The following is a 5,978-nucleotide window of genomic DNA, read 5'->3' on the forward strand; positions in this document are numbered from 1 at the left end:
GCACACAGAGCTTAGTTGCTCCGCGGCATGTGGGATCTTCCCAGACCAGGGATCGAACTCGTGTCCCCTGCATTGTCAGGCAGATTCTTAACCACTGTGCCACCAGGGAAGCCCCCAATCCAATGAATTTTTGATATCATATATCATATTTTTCAGTTCTAGAACTTCCGTTTTTTTTCTCTCTTGAAATAACCCTTTTATCCACCCATTATAGTCATCTTTTCCTGTGAAGACTTTCACATATTTATAATAATTGTTTTAAAGCTCTTATCTGCTAACTCCAATAACTGGATTATCTGTGGATCTGCCTTTCTTGATTATGTGTCACATGTTTCTGCTTCTTTAATCACTTCATTTTTTTTTTTTTTTTTTTTTTGCATTACGCGGGCCTCTCAATGTTGTGGCCTCTTCCGTTGCGGAGCACAGGCTCCGGACGCGCAGGCTCAGCGGCCATGGCTCACGGGCCCAGTCGCTCTGCAGCATGTGGGATCCTCCCGGACCGGGGCACGAACCCGCGTCCCCCGCATCGGCAGGCGGACTCTCAACCACTGCGCCACCAGGGAAGCCCTTCATGTTTTTTTAAAAGATAGTATTCCAGAAATTTTGTATAAAAGAACACTACAGGCTAATGTGTGTGTGTGTGTGTGTGTGTGTGTGTGTGTGTGTATGTGTGTATTTCTCAGAAAGTACAATACTTTTCTTCTGTCTAGTGTTTGGGCTGAGAAGCAGACCATTCAGATTTCTTCTAGGGTAGAATTGAGCTGGAGTTGAACTGCTTTTTAATTATATTGCATTCTAATTAGTTCTGATTAGCCTAGCCCCCAAACTTCTGCCTCATTTTTTTGTGTTAGTAGTTGAGGTGAGAGTGGGTAGGCTACAGTTTCAGATATTTTTTGTTTGTTTGTTTTGGGGTTTTTTTTGCGGTACGCGGGCCTCTCACTGCTGTGGCCTCTCCCGTTGTGGAGCACAGGCTCCGACGCGCAGGCTCAGTGGCCATGGCTCACAGACCCAGACGCTCTGTGGCATGTGGGATCCTCCTGGACCGGGGCACGAACCCGTGTCCCCTGCATCAGCAGGCAGACTCTCAACCACTGCGCCACCAGGGAAGCCCCAGTTTCAGATATTTTTGAATCATCTTTGGACTCAACTCTGGCAGGACCCTGGAATCTAAGCACTGTGAAAATGTGCAGGGCTATGCTATTCTCTCCAGTGCCTCATCCGCTGCCACTTTTGTGGCAAAATTCAGAAGGGGTGTGTGTGGGGGCGGGGTGTTTGTGGAGAATTACTAGGCCAAATGATCTGTTTTTACATTGGGGCTCTTCCGGATTCCAATATGTCATGCCAGCCCACGATACAGCTCAGCTGATTTCCTCTCATCCCTACAGAGTCTCTGTCTATGGCTTGCTCCTCCACATGAGGAGCTGGGTACACCCCCAGGTAAGTAAGCTACTGTGACTTTCTGCACATTTGGGAAAGACTTGTTTCTTCCTGGGGTTCAATTCATCGAGGCTTCCATGCATCCACTGCTCTTTACTAGCTCAGTAGAAAAGTATGATTTTAATTTTGTCTGTTTTTTCTTGTTGGGACCGTGGTAAGCAAAAGCTTTCCATATCTTTCTACATCTTAACTGGAAGTGGAACTCTCCTAGATTTTAGAGGAACAGCAAGAAGATCAACATGACTGGAACAGAATGAATGAGTAGAGGAAGAGGAGAGGAAGTCTGCGAGGCAACCAGGAGTCAGTCTGTGCTCAACTTTGTAGGCCATTGGAAAGACTGGCTTTTACTCTGAGTGAGATGGGAAGCAACTGGATGGTTTTGAGCAGAGCATGACACAATCTGGTATGGGTTTTAACAGGATCCAGTCTGGATGCTGGGATGAGAATAGACTATAAGGGGCAAGAGAAGCACTAGGGAGGCTAGTTATTGCAACAGTCCACACAAAGGATAATGGTGGCTTGGAATAGTGGTAAGATGGTGAGAAGTGTTAAAATCTGAATACATTTTGAAGGCAGAGCCAACAGGGTATACTGACAGATTACATGTGAAGTAAAAGGAACTGATGACTCCAAAGTGTTAGCCTGAGTGACCAGAAGGATGAAGTTGCTAGTTGCCATGGGGAAGTTTGAAGAAGAGCAAGTTTGTTGGAAGTACTCTTTAGCCATTTAAGTACAGATGTTGAGGAGGCCCTTGATCTGCAGTTCAGGGAAGAGAAAAGGGCTGGGTTTGTACACTTTTTTTTGTTTTCATAAATGAGTGTGTGAATGCAATAAATCCCATCAGTCTGGTTTAACATATTAGTAGCTAACATTTCTTGTTAACTCTGCCAGGCATTGTACTGTGTTCTTACAAATGTTAACTCATTCAGTCCTCACAACAACCCTAAGAGTTAGGTTCTACTATTAGTATCCACGAAAGGGAGGTATGTTAGTTTGCTAGGGGTGCCATAACAAAATACCAGGGACTGAGTGGCTTAAACAACAGAAGTTTATTTTCTCCCAGTTTTGGAGGCTGTAAGTCCACGATTAAGTAAGTAAGTCCAGTTTGGTTTCTCCTGAGGTCTCTCTCCTTAGTTTGCACATGGCCTTTCCTCTATAGGCATGCTTCCCCAGGGTCTTCTGTGTATCCTACTCTCCTCTTTTTACAAGGATGCCAGTCAGATTGGATTAGGTTCCACTCATATTACCTTATTTATACTTAATTACCTTCTTCCAAATATAGTCCCATTCTGAGGTGCTGGGAGTAAGAGCTTCAACATATGAATTTTGGGGTAGAAACAATTCAGTCCATAAAGGAGGTATAAAGAGATCACACAAAGTTTACAAGGTCACACAGCTAATAAATGGTAAAATTAGGATTTGAATTCAGCAGGTCTCAGTCACAGCCTACTTTCTTAATGTAGTCTATATAGTCTCCTAGTAATGATAGATCTTGGTATAGTTTCTTCTCCACCTGTAATAGCTTTTCATACATGTTTACAATCTGAACACTTGGGGCCAGACAATACGGTACATGTGCCATGTGTTTTGTTACCACCTCCAGCAGGGTCTGGGCCAGCACTCCATTAGTAAATGCTTTGCTAATTTGGCAGAAAAAATGTAGTATTAATCACCCTAAATGGGATAGGAATTATGAATAGTTTCACACCATTTTAATAGGCTTTGATGCCAAATGATTCTTTGTTTGTTTAAGATTTTGGAGCATTGGGCTTTCAGAATTTTGGATGAGGGATTGTGGACATGCGCCTGGCATTCTCCTCACTGTGGCTGTAACTATCCTCCTTAGTAAGGTTTATACCCCACTTGCTGATTCTGCTTAATCGCTTATGAGGCACACCGCACTAAAGCAGTTTGTCCCATGATGACCAACTGAACACGCGAGGTGTGAAGCCCCTGTGGGAGAGGGGAGTGGAGGGAGGTAAAAAGGGAGGTTTTGGCCCATGGCTTTGGTGAAAGGAGGAAAAATCCCTTGGTCCTCGGGAGGAGGTTGTGGCTGAATTTTACCCCAGAGAACCTACAGCACCTCCTATAGGGGAGGCGACGGCTCCTTTTTCTAAGACTTTCTTCTAGCAACTGCTGCATCTTTTTTTTTTTTTAAGGTAGGAAAAAATATTTTTAATACATTAAGCACAAATATTCCAATGTTTTAAAATAGACTACAAATATTTATGCAAGGAAAAAGACTGGGGGAAATACATTATAATGTTAACTGCAACTGCATCTTAACAGGACCCTCTGGGTACTCCAAAAGAAGGATCCCAATTGTGAGATCTGCAGGCCTCAGAGAAGGCTGTGGGAACCCAGAGTTTTGGGGACACTTCTCACGTCATTCCACATTGACAACTTCCATCTTGGTCTAGGTGTGGACAATCCTGTGAAGAGAGAAGGTAACTTTAGCAACGCCATGTGGGTGGCTCTGGCCTAAGGGTCATGCAGGATCTAGAGACCTTACTCACGGTTGGGTTCTGACCTCAGGAGACCAGGTAACTCAATGGCTTAAGGGCACAGAGCTCCTTGAGAGCAGAATATGAGGCCAGAGGTCAGACTTCCTTCTAACCCTGAGAGGCTCAGGCCCAGCTGTGGATGCTGCCATACATGCTGTCCCCTCCCACTTCCCCCAGGCACTGCCAGACTTCTAGGGCAGAGTTCTGAGTGACAGCTCATTAGATGCAGAGAGCCAGTGGAAATCCAAGCTTCAGAACAATCTGTCTGGCTTTGTCTGGGGCCAGGCTGGTCAGCAATGGCCAGAGAACAAAGGGCTCTGCAGAAGAAAACAGCCTGAAACTTTAATGGTGTACTTTAAAGGCAGGTGTAATGGATCAAGGCCAAACTCCACCCCACCCCCCAAACCCCCGGCTCCTAGGTTTGCTCCTCTGCTTGCCTTCCTGGAGATTTCCTTACAAGGCTCCATGTTGCTGGCATGCTCCTACATGTCTGTCCCACGATAGGTGCTGTGCATATTCTCTTGGGGGTGTGGGCACTGCCAAAGGGATATGTGCCTGGCAGGTCCCCTGTTCCCAGACTGGGGAGCTCCCTGCAGCCTGAGGATCCAGTGGAGCTCAGGCCTGCCTTAACTCAGTGCTGTCAGGGGAGCCTCCCCTGGATCTGGAAGGAGAAGAGGGGAGGGCAGATGGATCTGGATCTGGAGGGGGAAGAAGAGGGAAGTTAAGAGGGTAGCGAGGTCAAGGGAGAACACTAGGTCTCTATGGCACTGGGCTTCTGGCCTCACTTCAGGGAGACCCCAGAGCAGTAGCTACTTCTGGGCTGTAGCACTGTCCTGCTCTGCCCTGTGGTCATGCCACCTGCTTCACAGGCCAGCTTGTAACATTAGGGTTGATTGCAATCACCACTGGGCACCCGAATTAATCCACTGTGCACATTTGCTTAAAAGTGTATGCAAATGTATGCAAATAAGCACAACATCTGTGGCTATCCCAAGAGACTTGGTGTTATTTTTGTTCAGGTTCCCTGACTGGGAATGTGGGGTTCATGTGGGGTTCATGTGGGCTGGGGGAATTTAAAAGATGGGACCATTTCCTTCTTTAAAAAGCCCATTTTCCCTGTACTTCCTTTTCTTCTTTGTTTCAGAAATTCAGCCCTAGACTCTGTGAGAGAATGGAGAAATGTGAACCCAAACCCAAAATTGAAAGCCTAGAAAAAAGCCCCAAGTCCTCATGGGAATAGGTACAGCTTGTAAGGCACTGTCTCCCATGTGAAGAAATAGGGTCACAAGATTGTCATATTATTTTTTACAATAATCATTTTGGAATTAAAATAAAATTTATGTTCTGAAGTTTGAGTTTCTAAATTATGTACTGAGAATGCAGGTTGTCACTGAAAGTGGATTAAACCACAAGTTTGCTGCAGCCCTGGCTGGAGAATTACCAGAGCGGTATTTAGCACGTAAATCTCCCGTTGCGGAGCACAGGCTCCAGATGCGCAGGCTCAGCGGCCGTGGCTCACGGGCCCAGCCGCTCCGCAGCATGTGGGATCTTCCTGGACCAGGGCACGAACCGGTGTCCCCTGCATCGGCAAGCGGACTCTCAACCACTGCGCCACCAGGGAAGCCCTTCTTACCCTATTTCTAACGAGTAATATCTCTGAAAGACACAGACACTGAGTTGCAGAGACACTGGTGGCTCTGGGAGGTCACAGAGGAGATTCAGGCAGCTGACCTATCATACCCCTCCTGCTCCTTCCCTTTTCTGGGAAAGGGAAGGGAAACTAACATTTCCTGAGCATCCATGTAATCGGCACCAGGCTAAGGACGTGCACGTACGTCATCTCATTTTTAATCCCCAGTTCTTATAAACAGATGAAGAAACTAGGACACAAAATAGTTAAGTAACTTATAAGGGGCACAGCAGGATTTCTTCGTGTCTGAGATTCCACACACTTTTCACTACTAGCTACTTCCCTAAAACGACCTGTGGCAGAGGAAGCTTCTGCTTTACTGGCAGGAGACTGGGCTATTCTTGATA

The sequence above is a fragment of the Phocoena sinus genome, chromosome 2 (genome assembly GCF_008692025.1).
Source record: "Phocoena sinus isolate mPhoSin1 chromosome 2, mPhoSin1.pri, whole genome shotgun sequence".
In the NCBI taxonomy this organism is placed as follows: Eukaryota; Metazoa; Chordata; class Mammalia; order Artiodactyla; family Phocoenidae; genus Phocoena; species Phocoena sinus.